Here is a 16,316-nt window from a genome sequence, read left to right as displayed (position 1 = left end):
CAGCATGTTCAGGAAGAAACCTAGGTGATTCTAATGATCTGAAAAGTTTGGGGAACCCTGTTCTAATAAAGAGAATGTTAAGAATGAACTTACTGTTACAAGGCTTACTACCCAAACATCTGTACAACTTTCTGTTCTTGCTCACATGAATGCCACAATGATTATTGCAAATCCATAAAATCTGAGTCAAAAAGGACTGCTCAGGTCATTAATGTGTGGTCAGCAAGGCACGATCTCCGTGACTCATGAAGAGCAGCTGCTTTTTGGTGGGGTCGTCTTTGCAATGCCGGATATAAAGAGGCCTCCCAGGAAGCCACATCTATTTTTTGTTAAAGTCCCTTTAATAATAAGACTATATCGCAGTACAGATTTGGAAAAGACGGAATTTCCCCCAACAGCTCAGTGATAATGGTTCAGATAAAGTTCATCCAACTGTTCGTCGTACTTGTTTACCCAAATAACCAGGGAATGAATAAGTTGCAAAAGCATTTAAGGTATTTGATGAACTTTCCAATGATTTACAGGGTTAAACTACAGCAAAGTTTGCTATGCCAGAGATCACATCATTGTAAAATGCATTGTTGTTGTTTTGAGACAGCGTCTCGCTCTGTCACCCAGGCTTGAGTGCAGTGGCATGATCTGGGCTCACTGCAGCCTCAATCTCCTGGGCTTAAGCAATTTTCCCGAGTAGCTGGGACCACAGGCATGCACCACTACACCCGGCTGATTTTTACATTTTTTGTAGAGACCAGTTTTTGCCATGTTCCCCAGGCTGGTCTCAAGCTCCTGAACTCAAGCAATCCTCCAGTTTCCATCTCCCAAAGTGTTGAGATTACAGGCATGAGCCACTGCACCCAGCCTGTACGACGCCTTCAATGCTTTGATCTCTTCTTTACCACTAATACTCAAGAGCTGACTTTTATGTAGTACTTTCATTACATAATAGTGCCAGCACTGTTCTAAGACTTTTATACATATTAACTTTTAATCCTCAGAACAACCATACACATTAGAAACTATTGCCATCCCCATTTTCTTTTTTCTTTTCTTTTTTTGCTGGAGTCTTGCTCTGTCACCCAGGCTGAAGTGCAGTGGCATGATCTTGGCTCACTACAACCTCCACCTCCCAGGTTCAAGCGATTCTCCTGCCTCAGCCTTCCGAGTAGCTGGGATTACAGGCCACTGTGACCAGCTTTTTGTATTTGTGTGAGCCACCGCACCTGGCTGACCATCCCTATTTTCAAAAAGGAAACCGAGTCAAGGAGAGGTAGGATAACTTGCCTAAACTTGTGCATACTGTAGCCAGCACTTGAACCTACGTGGCCTAACTCTAAAGTAGCAGTTCTTAGCCCTGGCTGCCCATTGGAATCTCTTGGGGGAGCTCTAAAAAAAACTCACTGAAGCCTGAGTCTTACCACCACACCTTCTGATTTAACTGATGGCTTCAGGATTGTTATCGCTGCCCCGATGCTTCTAATGTAGAGTCAAGGTTGAGCACCGCTGCCCTCACGTGTGGACACTTAACTCCTCTGCCAGCTCTCAAAGTCAGATCCCTAGACCGGCAGCATCTGCATCACCTGAGAACTTCTTTGAAACACAAGTTCTCATGTCCCACCCCACTCCTACTGACTCCGATTTTCTGGGGGTGGGGCCCAGCAGCTGTGTGTCAACAGGCCCTCTGGATAATTATGATGCAGGCTAAAGGCTGGAGAACCGCTGTACTGTGCCCCAGTGAGCTACATCTTCCCAGGTCTCTACCCCCTTGAAAACATTGTCGTGCTTCTCATTGAATGAGGGAGTCAAACGCCTTTCTCTTGAATCTAGGCGAGCCTCATGACTGGCTTTGAGAGATAGACGGTAACTGAAGTGCTGTGTTGTGCAACTTCCAGAAGGCTTGAAATTTTTGTTTTTGTCCCCTGGATTGTATCTGCCACAATTTAAGGAAGCTGATGTGGTTTACTGGAGGATGAGAAGCCACATGGAGGAGAACTGTAGTGCCCCAGCCAGCAGCCAGCACCACCTGCCAGACATGCGAGGCCAGCTTGGACATTCCACCCCAGCCCGGTCACCAGCTGAACACAGCTACATGATCGAGCCTAGGTGAGACCAGTAGAGGAACCAACTAGCTAACCCACATCATGAAAAACAATCAACTGCTGTGGTTTTAAGTCACTAAGTATTAGAGTGGTTTGTTATTCAGCAGAAGGGACTAGATTGCAGCTGTGCAATTTACCCTTAAACCTTGCCCTGGAGGGAAACTGGTTAGCCCTTGAAAGAAAACGATGCGGCCGGGCACAGTGGCTCACGCCTGTAAACTCAGCACTTTGGGAGGCCGAGGTGGGTGAATCACCTGAGGAATTTGAGACCAGACTGACCAACATGGTGAAACCCCATCTCTACTAAATACAAAAAATTAGCCGCGTGTGGTGGCGCATGCCTATAATCCAGGCTACTTGGGAGGCTGAGGCAGGACAATCACTTAAACCCAGGAGGTGGAGGTTGCAGTGAGCCAAGATGGTGCCATTGCACTCCAGCCTGGACAACAAGAGTGAAAACTCCGTCTAAAAAAAAAAAAAAAAAAGGTACCCTAGGAAAGTTGGAGATTTGGCTGGTGCTAATGTCAGGCAGGGTACTAGGGTACTAGGTGGCTCACATGCAGGCCTGGATTCATGGGCACTGCCCTGTGCAACTGCACAGGACTCACGCTTACAAGGGCCTCACACTTATTTTATGCTCTGCTGACACTATCTAGAAATTCTTAATCACTTTGAACAAAGAGCCCTGCATTTTACCATTTTCCTCTGAGCCCTGCAAATTAATATATAACCAGTCCTGCTAATATGCAGGTTTCTCATTTATTCCACCCAACCACCCGAGGAACTAGAATTCCTTATTATTATCAGCCTCACGTTACAGATAAGGAAAATGAGGCTCCGAGAAGTGAAATACGCATACAAGCTCATATGGCAAGAGAGGCAGGGTGGCACTCAGGCTTCTCAAATCCCTGAGCCCTAGAGCCAGTTCACTGCAGTGAAACCTGTGTGAACCCTTGAGTGAAACCTGGAGTGTGGTATATCAGTTTTCGTCACATACTTGTGGTACATTGTGACTGAGAAAAAGGAGATTTTGCTGATAGCCTGGCAAGTTGGCAAGACATTTCCTGGGCATATTAAGGAAAATGCACTAGCAGCTCTAACCCAGAGTATATTTAAACAACTACAGGAGCAGGCAGGGGGAAGGGAAAGGCCTGACCTGAGAAGTCAGGCCCAAAGCAGCCCAAATCCACTATTTATAGTGCCGTGGCCTATTTTGGCCTGCTGAGTGGCCCTGAAAATTGCCCTGAGAACTGGGCCTGGAAATGGACCATGGAAACCAGGCGCCTTCATTCTGGGGTATGGCTAGAATCATGCTGGGCACAGACAAAAGTTTTCTTGATGAGATCAAGGATGTTTTTTTTTTTTTTTTTTTTAAAAAGCAAAACAGGATTTTCTTTGACAGGGAATTAAAAAAAATACTCATTTAAGGAACATCATCAGGAAATGATCAGGAATATATTCTCAGGGAGCAAATGCATGGATCAGACTCAGTCAATACAGAGCTAATACTTATGAGCCCTTAACCATGTGCCAAGCACTGTGCTACCTGCACCATTTCATTTATGCCCTCACATATGACCCTATGACAGCAGCAATATTATTATCCCCATTTTACAAGAAAGGAAACTGAGGCTTAGGAAAATTAAGTAATTTACTGGTTGCATTGTTGGCAAGCCAGGATTAAAACCCAGATCATGGCACCCTACTAGGCTGTCACCCATAGACTGCTTCTCAAACTTCAGCATACAAAGACTCTCCTGGGAACCACGTAAAGATGCAGATTTTGATTCAGGAGGTCTGGGTGGGGTCTGAGATTCTGCATGTCAACCAGATGCTAGTTGATGATGATAATAGCACTGGTTCTTGGACCATAATTTGAGTAGCAAGGATGCAAACAAATATTACAAGTTTTCCTGCTTCTACTTTTATCCTCTTACAATCTGTTCTCTTTGCAGCAGCCTGAGTTATTGTATTGGTCTCCATTGCTGCATAACAAACATCCCCCAGGTGCGGCAGCTTTCAGAAACAACACAATTTCTGAGGATTAGGAACATAGGAACAGCTCAGCTGGGGGATTCTGGCTTAGGGTCAAGGCTGTTGTTAGGATGTCAGCTGGGCCTGCCATCATCTGAAGGCTCGACTGGGCTGGAGGATCCTCTTCCACAATGGCTCTCTCCAATGGCTGTTGGCTGGAGGCCTCAGTTTCTTGCCATGTAAGTTTCTCCATAGGGATGCTCTAGACCAGCTGGCATCCTCCAGAGGGAATGATCCCAGAGAGAAAGAACAAGTGAGCACAAGACTGCTGTGTCTTTAATAATCTCATCTTGGACGTGGCACACCATTATTTCTGCCATATTCTACTGGCCACACATATTAACCCTGATACAATGTGGGAAGAGACTCCCCAGGAATGGGAATCCCAGGGGGTGGGGGTTATTGGGGAGTCACTGTGCATACAGACTACAGTTTCCTGATGAAAACTCAGATCATGTCATGCTTCTGCCCATCATTTCTTATCAAAATCAAAATAAAATCCAAAGTTCCAGCATCCAAATGAAAGCTCACCTTTGATTCTACAAGATCTGTCTCCTGACTGCTTCCTCATCTCCTCTCCCACTGTCCTCTAGCTCACTGTTTTTGTTGTTGTTGTTGTTGTTTTGTTTTGTTTTGGTGGCGGGCGGATTTGAGACAGGGTCTTGCTCTGTTGTCCAGACTGGAATGCAGTGGCGTGATCTCAGCTCACTGCAACTTCTGCCTCCTGGGCTCAAGCCATCCTCCCACCTCGGGTTCCCAAGTAGCTAGGACTACAGATGTGTGCCACCACACTCAGCTATTTTTTTGTATTTTTTGTAGTGACTTCATTTCACCATGTAGCCCAGGCTAGTCTCAAACTCCTGGACTCATGTGATCTGCCCGCCTCAGTCTCCCAAAGTGCTGAAATTACAGGTGTGAGCCACTGAGCCTGGCCTCACTTTTATTTTCTAATATATATATAATGTATTTTTTAGAGAGAGAGTCTTGCTCTGTCACCCAGGCTGGAGTGTAGTGGTGCAATTATAGCTCACTGTAGCCTCAACCTCCTGGTCTCAAGCCATCCCCTCACTTTAGCCTCCATTAGCCTCCACCACCATGCCCAGCTCCAGTTGACTTTCACACTGACTCTCTTGCTGGTCCTCAATATACCCAGCACCCTCCTGCTCCTGCAGGCCTTTGCATGTGCTTTTCCTTCTGCCTAGAATGAACTTCATTCAGGTCTCAGATCAAATAACACTTTCTCAGAGAGGCCTTCCTTGACCAAATTCAATACCATCTGAAATAGTATCTGAGATGTCTTTTCAGGCTTCTGCATTTCTGACTATCGGACGGCCTCACCCAGACCTGTGCTGTGACTCAACCAGTCCTGTGGCTCCCCACCCAGAAGTGGACTCAGCCCATGAGGACTGCTTTCCATACCCCTATGATTTCATCCCCAACCAATCAGCAGCACTCATTCCCTAGCCCCCAACCCCACCAAACTATCTTTGAAAAACCTCTAGCCTCTGAGCCTTTGGGGATATTGATTTGAGTAATAACTCTGTCTCCCATGTGGCATGGCTGGCCTCGTATCAATTAAACTCTTTCTTTACTGCAACGCCTGGTCTGTATGAATTGCTTTTGCTTGTGCAGCACACAGGAAGAACCCATGGGTGGTTTTAAGATGTAAATGTATATTGTGAGCTGCTGAGTTTTGGAGTTTGGGGGTGATTTGTTATGCAGCATTATTGTGACAATAGCTAACTGACACACTCTTTGATGTTATGTTACTGTATATTTGTTTGTATCTGTTAATAGTCTCCTGAAAGAATGCAAGCTCCATGAGGGCAGGGACTTTGTCTCCTTCCCTGCAGTATACCTAGCGTCCAGAACAATGCCTGCCTGCCACATTGTAGACACTCAATAATTACTAGTGAGTGAATATTAGCGAATGAATCGATCTCATTGTAGCACCTGCTTGCTTAACTATGATGCTATATTGCCTTCAAATCAGACCCCAAATTGCAAAGTATCAAAAAATAATTGTCTTGCACAGGAGTTCTAGGCAGCATACTATTCACCAGGAAAATGTGACTCATACACTAAGCTGTTGGCCATTGTCTCTGTGCCAGACACCATCTCTCTTCACCTGGGCCATATCTGAAGTCAGCCAGAAACGACAACCAACCTCTGCCTGAGAACGGAAGTGCTGCTTTAAATGACACTGGCTCACCTGGTTGGCTGGCTGTCCCCAGAGGAAAGCCAGAGACAGGGCTAATGAGCTCACACAAAGGGAGGAAATGCACCCCCACCCCTCTTCCTGGAACAGCTGCAGCAGGAGACGCCCCTCTCTGGAAAGGAGGAAGAGGAAGCTGGGGAAAGCAGACCAACAATGTGGGGAAGCCACGCACTCAAGAGAAAGCAGAAGGAAAAAAGAATCTGGTGCTTAAACAACTGATTATTGGAACTTTATGATGAAATATAATAAAAATCAAGACCAACTCCTAAAGGTTTCTTTGGTCCTGCCATCTCAGGGCTCACCCTGGGTTGAAAGTACTGTGAATGAGAAATGTCTGGCTAAATGCCAGCCCATCAGCCACACTGGTAGTGTGTTTTTCTTTAAATACAAATACTGGCCAGGTGCAGTAGCTCACACCTGTAATCTCAACGCTTTGGGAAGCGGAGTGGGGAGGACCACTTGAGCTCAGGAGTTTGAGACCAGGCAACATGGCAAAACCCGTCTCTAAAAAAATACAAAAATAAGCTGGTGTAGTAGCTCACAGCTGTGGTCTGAGCTGTGAGGCTACTGGGAGGCTGAACTGGGATGACTGCTTGAGCCCGGGAGGTGGAGGCTGCAGTAGGGTGAGATCACACCACTGCACTCCAGCCTGGGTGACAATGAGACCCTGTCTCAAAAAATAACAACCAAAAAAAAAAACCACACACACAACAAACCTCTTACATCTGTTTAGGAAACAGAACCTCAAGTACTTTTTTTTTTTTTGAGATGAAGTCTCCCTCTGTCACCCAGATTGAGTGCAGTGGCGCGATCTTGGCTCACTGCAACCTCTGCCTCCCACGTTCAAGTGATTCTCCTGCCTCAGCCTCCCAAGTACAGGCATCCGCTATCATGCGCAGCTAATATTTTTTTTGTATTTTTAGTAGAGACAGGGTTTCACCATATTGGCCAAGCTGGTCTGGAACTCCTGATCTCGTGATCCACCTGCCTCGGCTTCCCTAAATGCTGGGATTACAGGTGTGAGCCACTGCACCCGGCAAAGAACCTCTAGTACCTTTCAAATAGGAAAGTCACTGATATAATCACCTCCATACTGATACCATTCATTTCTGCATCTACAGTTTGCAGAACACTATCTCCTGTGTTGTTAAATTTAGAGACTGGGCACAGTGGCCCACATTTGTCATCCCAGCACTTTGGGGGGCCAAGGTGAGAGAATCACTTAAGGCCAGGAATTCGAGGCCAGCTTGGGCAACATAGTGAGACCCCCCATCTCTACAAAAAAATTAGCTGGCCGAGCGCAGTGGCTCACACCTGTAATCCCAGCACTTTGGGAGGCCAAGGCGGGCAGATCACGAGGTCAGGAGATCAAGACCATTCTGGCGAACACGGTGAAACCCCGTTTCTACTAAAAATACAAAATAAATTAGCCGGGCATGGTGGCGGGCGCCTGTAGTCCCAGCTGCTCGGGAGGCTGAAGTAGGAGAATGGCATGGGCCTGGGAGGCGGAGGTTGCAGTGAGCCGAGATTGCGCCACTGCACTCCAGCCTGGGCGACAGAGCAAGACTCCATCTCAAAAAAAAAAAAAATAAGCTGTTTGTGGTGGTGCACAACTGTAGCCCTATCTACTTGGGAGGCTGAATTGGGAGGATCGTTTGAGCTCATGAGTTCAAGTCTGTAGTGAGCTGTGATTGCACCACTGCACTTCAGCCTGGACAACATAGTAAGACCTTGTCTCTGAAAATAAAAAATAAACCATTTTAATTATCATGATAACTTGGTGAGCTAGACTGGGCAGCTATTATTATTCTCCATCTAAAGAGGAAAAAAGTTGTGATTTATCATTCAGTGATTTGTCCTGGATCATAAAACTGGTAGGTAGCAAAGTCAATTCCAATACATCAGTGGGTCTCAATCCTGGCTGCATGTTAGAGTCACCTGGGAGCTGTTAAACAATACCCATCTCTGGCTGGATGCGGTGGCTCACGCCTGCAATTCCCACACCTTGGGAGGCCAAGGTGGGCGTATCACTTGAGGGCAGGAGTTTGAGACCAACCTGGCCAACATGGTGAGACCCTGTCTCTACTGAAAATGCAAAAATTAGCCGAGTGCAGTGGCGGGTGCCTGTAATCCCAGCTACTCGGGAGGCTGAGGCAGGAGAATTGCTTGAACCTGGGAGGTGGAGGTAGCAGTGAGCTGAGATCATTCCACTGCACTCTGGCCTGGGTGACAGAGCGAGACTCTGTCTCAAACAACAACAACAATAACAAACCTATCTCTTATTCTCACTGTGACCAGTTGAACAAGAATCTCAGGGGAATAAGACTCCAGGTATCAGAAATTAAAAACAAAATCTTTCAGTGGATGGCTTTGATGAACAGTGAAGCTCGAGACCATCACAATCCATAGGTTCAAATAAACGAGTCTTACGTAAAAGTCAGATGTGTTTAATCATCAGCAGAGTTAAGAACACCTTCCTTCATGTTTCTTCTCTTGCTGGGTTCTACAGTGGAATACTGTTCAGCAATAAAAAGGAAGGGACTACACACACACCCAAATACGTGGGAGAACAGCAAACACATGAAGCCAAGTGAAGGAAGCCAGACTCGAAGGCTACCTGCTATATGATTCCATTTATGTAACATGCTGGAAAAGGCAAAAGTATAGGAGCAGAAAACAAATCAGTGATTTCCAAGGTGAGATGGGAGCCTGCTTGGTGCCTTTGAAAAACTTAAAGGAGGGCAGTAGTTAGCTTTTTAAAAAGAACCCCTATTCAGGAAAATAGTGCCAACAACTGCAACAACAGTAACAATAACAGCTAATGTTTCTTGTGGATTTACTATGTCCTTGGCACCGTGCCATGTCTCTTATGTGGACTGAAGCATCTGATTCAATCTTCACAGGCAGGAATTATTATTCCCATTTTACAAACAGAAAACTGTGGCTCAGCAGTTACATCATCTGCCCATGGTTTTTAAAACCCATTTATGCCTAGTGTTCCATTATTGGAATGCTAAGCATGTGGGAGTTATTTATATCCTGCTGCTCAAAGTTGTCACCAAAGTCTGATTGCAAAAATTCAAAAAATTTCAATCTCAGGCATAAATGGGTTAATAACCTGACACGTTGGGATTCAAACAGGTCTGTCTGCTGTTAGAGCCCATATTACTAACAAGTTGCCATAGGGCATGTTTTACATGGAAAAAAAATAAGTCTTTCTCTTCAGCCACAACATTGAAGACAAGAAAGTTAAGGCCAGTAATGAGAACTTCAAGTGACCTTTCGGAAAAAATAAAACCTGTCACGCCTAATAGCCCAGCCAGCTGCCTGACTTGGAGAAAATGCTCTCCCTCTTAGCGCTGAGCCTTAAGTTGTAATTTTTGCTTTTTGTAGAAAAATATGGGAGGAACTACAGAACCTTTTATTTGTATTGTTTACAGGTCTTTTCCATACGTGTTTGGTTTTTATCCTGGGCTGTTTTCATCACCTATTTTCTTTTTTTTTTTTTGAGACAGAGTCTTTGTCACCCAGACTGGAGTACCGTGGCGCGATCTCGGTTCACTGCAACCTCTGCCTCCCGGGTTCAAGGGATTCTCCTGCCTCACCCTCCTGAGTAGCTGGGACTACAGGCGCCCGCTACCACGCCCGGCTAATTTTTTTATAGAGACGGGGTTTGGGGTTTCACCATGTTAGCCAGGATGATCTCGATCTCCTGACCTCGTGATCCACCCGCCTTGGCCTCCCAAAGTGCTGGGATTACAAGCGTGAGCCACCGCGCCCGGCCTCATCACCTATTTTCTACCTAATTATGTAGGCCAGATCTTCTCTAAATAGAAAGGAGTGGTTTTTCAGAATAAAAAATAAAGTTAAATCAAATCAAAGCACACCTGAAGACCCACCACTTTTAACTGAGTCTTCTGAATGCCCTGCCTTTTAGACTGTCCGCTGATTCAATGCGTGTTCTCCAGTGAAGTATAACACATGTGGCGTGGAAGACTTTCTCTGTTTGTGAGGCCAAATTGTTCTCCACATGACTTGTGGTCTATGATTTCTTGTCAGTTAAGACTGTGAAGAGGCTGGGTGCAGTGGCTCATGTCTGGAATCCCAGCACATTGGGAGGCCAAGGTGGGAGGATCACTTGAGCTCAGGAGATCAAGACCAGCCTGGGCAACATGATGAAACCCCATCTCTATAAAAAATACAAAAATTAGCCAGGCATGGTGGTGTGTGCCTGTCATCCCAGCTACTCAGGAAGCTGAGGTGGGAGGGATCACTGGAGCTCAGCAGGCGGAGGCTGCAGTGAGCTGTGATTGCGCCACTGCACTCCAGCCTGAGTGACAGAGAGAGACCTTGTCTCATAAAAAAAAAAAAAAAAAAAAAAGAGAGAGAAAAAGACTGTGAAGACTTGTAATAGGAGGTCTATAGGCAAAAATCCTCAAACTTCTTTGCTAGTGAAAATATTATTTAACCATAAGCATTTATTGTGTACCTAGACACACACATACACAGCCCAAACCAAAAACCAAAAACACTGTTAGAAAGACTATGAAATGCAAAACAAAATGATTTTGGAATTTTGGAATGAACAGAGCACACTAACAGATTAAAATAAAACAAAGAACACTTTCCGAATACTATTGTTTCAAATTTTTTGCATATTTACACACACACACACACATATATACACATACCCACTCCTAAAAAGGTTCAGAAAAAATAGTCTAATTATGTCAAATTTTAACTAAAGAAGAAAAGAGTAAAAAAAATTATCATGGTGGAATATAGGTTTCATAATAAAAATAAAGTTTTTATTATAAAAGCTGTATATATTCTTTGTAATAATTTACAAAGAATATAATTTTATAATTATATGTAATGTAAATAATTTTACATTATATATAATGTAATTTTACATTATATGTAATAATTTTACATTATATGTAATACATTATATGTAATAATATAATGTGATATTACATTATATATTATTACATTATATATAAAAATACATTACATTATATATAATAATAAATAAATAATAATAAAATAATACATTATATGTAATTTTACATTATATGTAATGTACATATACATTACATATAATGTAAATAATTACATATACATTACATATAATGTAAATAATTTACATTACACTATATGTAATGTAAAAACAGAGAGAATAAAAACGTCACTCTTTATCCTGCCACTGAACAATCACAATATTTTACATATGTCTTTGTAGCCTATTTTCCTTATAAGGTTATTTTTTACATAATCATAAAATAATCTGCATGTGTCATTTTATTCATTTTTCACTTAGTAATACTATGGGCAATTTCCATCTTGTTACTATGCCTGATGCTTATTATTTTTAGTGTTTAAATAATACTCTATGGAGTAAATTCCCAATATTTATTTTATAATTATTATTACTGAATATTAAATATCATTGAATATTCATGTTTAAGATGCTGTACAATTTCAGGAAGAAAATGCAAATTCTTGATCAAAGCAGTAGTGCTTCTATACAGTATCACTGATACATGCTCCACTGACCCATCCAGCCTCCAGCTAGCAGAGGGGTTTTATAAACCATAGGCCAGGAGCTGGGTAGGCCAGCGGAATTTTAAAAAGTGTAGCAAGCAGCCACTCAACCACTATTTCCCAAGCTTCTCCAAGCCTCAGATGTCTAATATATATGGTTTGGAATGGTATCCCCGAGTTGTGCAGTGCACAGCCCACACAACCGAACAAACTGGTCCTCCCTTCTCATACCCTCTAGCGTGGTGTCCTCACAACTGCACCCTCCTGAGACATGCATTATGCTCCCAATCCCTTCCTTCCTCTCTCTACTTTCCCATCAAAACCTATGGCTAAAGTACACGTGCATACATTGCTGGTGTGCCTATAGATTGGTCTAGGGGTTGAACTCTAGCCTCTCTAGAGGGTGATTTATCAATAATGATCTGAACTCTTGAGAAACGGTGCTTACTCTTTGAGCTATCAATTCCACTGCCAGCAATTAATCTGGAGAAAAATCTGATAAGTGTGCAGACATACGAACGAGGATGCTTTTGGGTTTCTGGTTTCCTGTTTTTGTTTTTTGTTTTGCTTTGTTTTATTTGAGAGACAGGGTCTTTCTCTGTCACTCAGGCTGGAGTGCAATGGCATCATCATAGCTCACTGCAGTCTCGACCTCCTAGGGCTTAAGTGATCCTCCCACTCAGTCTCCTGAGTAGCTGGGACTACAGGTGTGTGAATTTGAACAATAATGTTTTTCACTGAATATACAGGAGAGGAAATGAGAATGTCTAATCACCTATGATTAAGTTATGGCTCAATGTATTCACTGTGTGTGTGTATATATATACACACACACATATATATGTATACATACATATATATATACACACACACACATACATATATACATATAAAATATAGGCCAGGCATGGTGGCTCATACCTGTAATCCCAGCACTTTGGGAGGCTAAGGCAGGCAGATCACCTGAGGTCAGTTGTTCAAGACCAGCCTGGCCAACATGGTGAAACCCTGTCTCTACTAAAACTACAAAAATTAGATAGGTGTGGTGGTGGGCACCTGTAATCCCAGCTACTCGGGAGGCTGAGGCAGGAGAATTGCTTGAACCCAGGAGGTGGAGGTTGCAGTGAGCCAAGCTCACACCACTGCACTCCAGTCTGGGTGACAGAGCAAAACTCCATCTCAAAAAATAAATAAATAAAATTTAAAAATAAAAAATAAAAATATATATATATACCATAGAAGAATTAAAATTTGTGAGGTACATCTTTGTGTGGCAACAATGAAAGATATTCCCCATATATCATTAAGGAGAGACAGCAGGCTGAAAAAAGTGTTTATAATCACAATTTTGTAGAAAATTTTTTAAAATTTCCATATGAATAGAAAAAATTCTAGAAGGATATTATATATTTTTAAAAAGCTTATATGCATTGCTGGGCATGGTGGCTCACACCTGTAATCCCTACACTTTGGGAAGCTGAGGTGAGAGAATCCCTTATGTCTAGGAGTTTGAGACAAGCCTGGCCAACACAGTGAGATCCCTTCTCCATTTGTTTTTTTTTATTAGCCGTGCATAGTGGCACATTCCTGTAGTCCCAGCTACTTAGGAAGCTGGGGTGGGAGGATTGCTTGAGCTCAGGAGATTGAGGCTACAGTGAGCCGTGTTCATGCCACTGCCCTCCAGCCTGGGTGACAAAGTGAGACCCTGTCTGTCAGAAAAAAAAACAAACCCAAAACTTGTATGCATTAACTATTTTTTTCACAAGTGATATGCATTACTTGCACAATTAAAAAAATACATATATGTTTTAGAAAAATTTGCTCGTTGGGGTAGGCTCTCGTCTCCAGCTATAGCCAAGCCTCCAGCTGACACAGGACACAGTCTTTTCCTGGGACAAATTGAAATGGCTGCTTTGTACCATTGGGTCCAGATTTTCATTTTGTGCCAATATCCTCCTTTGTGTGCAAGTAATTAAGAGTCTGGATATTTTCACACTGAAAATTGTATTGTCAGGACTTTAGGCTATAAGTGACTGAAGTGTTTTTTCGTGTGTGTGTGCGATGGAGTCTGGCTCTGTTGCCAGGCTGGAGTGCAATGGCACGATCTCGGCTCACTGAAACTTCCTCCTCCCAGATTCAAGCGATTCTCCTGCCTCAGCCTCCTAAGTAGCTGGGATTACAGGCATGTGCCACCACACCTGGTTAATTTTTATATTTTTAGTAGAGATGGGGTTTCACCATGTTGGCCAGGCTGGTCTCCAACTCCTGACCTCAAGTGATCCACCTGCCTCACCTCCCACAGTGTTGGGATTACAGGCGTGTGCCACTGTGCCCAGCCTGAAGTCCATCTTGAAGGGGATTCACTGGTATAGCTGAACACAGGTCCTCAAACGAACTCAAAACCCAGCCCCTTTCTCTGCCTCTTAGCCCTGCTTACCTCTGTGGTCATTTTTCCAACAGGCTCTTCACACTGTGTTAAGATGGTGCTGACAGTCTGGCCTCTCGGTAACCCAGTGCAAAGAGGGCTGCTCTGTCCCAGCCACTCCAATGAGGATCCCAGAATGGAGGAGTCTCACTAGGTCTGACTGGCCTGATTTCCGTCTGCTGCCCATCATGAACGAAGCCCTATAGCCAGAAGGATGGAATACGCATCCAGGCCGACACAGCCCCTTCATAGCTAGGGTGAGACCTGTCCCACCCTCAACCTTGTACTCTGCTGATACCAAGCTGTTTCTCCTTGGTGGTTCCCTCACTTACCCTAGGTCAGTTCGCTCAATGCACAGATTCTTATTGTTCTCTGCAAGTGGAGATCAGAAATCTCCATTATTTTATTTTACTGTTTTTTTTTTTTTTTTTTTTTTTTTTAATTTTTCAAGGCCTCAAAGGGGCCGCTGTAGCAACCTGGCACTGTATTGTTCATCAAATAACGTGTAATGATTGATGGACTTTGTAATTCTCAGTTGTCACAATGCCTGGAGGGGGAGCTGATGTTGGGAGGAGGGGAGGACTGCTAATGCATGCCACCCTGGGTGACTCCGCTGAGTTAGAATAAAACAAAACAAATGAGTAGAAGGCATAAAACACCACGGGCGCTTATTCAGACAGAATACATATTCAGTGGATTTATCTGGTCTCTACTTCTAAAATCATTAAAGAAATTTCAATCATGATGGCGCATAAGAACCTCATATTTGAACTTCACAAGAAAGCAAGGTTTTTTTCTTACCAATTGTATCCAAGATTTCATAAACTGAAGAACACCAGTGATGCAATAGTGCGTGACTTATCACCAATCACACTAGGAAAAGGAGAGTGTTCAGAACGGAACCAGAATTCATTCACAATATTAAAAAACCAACACTCAGTTTTTGCACATTGAAGCAATCTGACTTTTCTTTCTTTCTTTTTTTGAGACAGAGTCTCGCTTTTGTCCCCCAGGCTAGAGTGCAATGGCACGATCTCGGCTCACTGCAACCTCCACCTTCCAAGTTCAACTGATTCTCCTGCCTCAGCCTCCTGAGTAGCTGGGATTATAGGCGCCCGCTACCATGCCCAGCTAATTTTTGTATTTTTAGTAGCGACGAAGTTTCACCATATTGGTCAATTGGTCTCGATGGTCTCAGACTCCTGACCTCAGGTGATCCACCCACCTTGGCCACCCAAAGAATCTGACTTTTCAACCACTAGACTCGAATTTTGAAAGAAGAAACAGGCCGGGTGCAGTGACTCACACCTGTAATCCCAGCACATTGGGAGGCCGAGAAGGGCGGATCACTTGAGGCCAGGAGTTTGAGACCAGCTTGGCCAACATAGTGAGACACCGTCTCTACTAAAAATACAAAAAATAGCCAGGTGTGGTGGCACCCTGTTATTGTGTTACTGTCTTTTTGATTCTAGCCATGCTAGTGGATATGAAGTGGTATCTCATTGTGGTTTTGATTTGTTCCTTATGACTAGTGATGTTGAGCATCTTTTCGTGTTTATTGGCCATTGGTATATACTCTCTGGAGAGATGTCTACTCAAATCCTTTGCCAATTTTGTAAATGGGTCATTTGTACTTTTACTGTTGGGTTGTGAGAGTTCTTTATATATTATAAATATGAGACCTTTATCGAATGCCTGAACTTGCAAATATTTTTTCCTGTTCCGTGGGTTCTTGTTTCACTCACTTGATGATGTTCTTTGAAGCACAAAATGCGTTTTTAATTTGATGAAGTCCAATTTATCTATTTTGTTCCTTTTGTGGCTTTTGCTTTTTGTTATATAAACTGTTGCTTAATATAAGGTCATGAAAATTTACATCCATGTTTTCTTCTAATATTTTTATAGTTTTCACACTTTCATTTAGATATTTAAGTAATTTTGAGTTAATTTTTCGTATAAGATATCAAGTAAGGGTCTAACTTCATTCTTTTGCATGTGA

The 16,316-nt window shown here is 43.3% G+C and overlaps 1 protein-coding gene across 11 annotated transcripts in view; it reads right to left on the bottom strand.

The window, feature by feature from the left end:
• The window catches only part of IQCK (IQ motif containing K), a 138,711-nt gene that overhangs the window by 46,486 nt on the left and 75,909 nt on the right, over nt 1-16,316 (bottom strand). For 2 of the 11 annotated variants that reach the window (XR_010583863.2, XR_012429319.1), the window contains one exon: nt 15,119-15,190. The exons of the other annotated variants lie outside the window; for them this stretch is intronic. The gene's annotated coding sequence lies outside the window, so the exon portion shown is untranslated. The remainder of the gene's footprint in view (nt 1-15,118; nt 15,191-16,316) is intronic. 11 annotated transcript variants of the gene reach the window in all.

Source organism: Macaca fascicularis, chromosome 20 (genome assembly GCF_037993035.2).
Source record: "Macaca fascicularis isolate 582-1 chromosome 20, T2T-MFA8v1.1".
Classification (NCBI taxonomy): Eukaryota; Metazoa; Chordata; class Mammalia; order Primates; family Cercopithecidae; genus Macaca; species Macaca fascicularis.
This window is presented reverse-complemented; position numbering and strand designations above follow the sequence as displayed.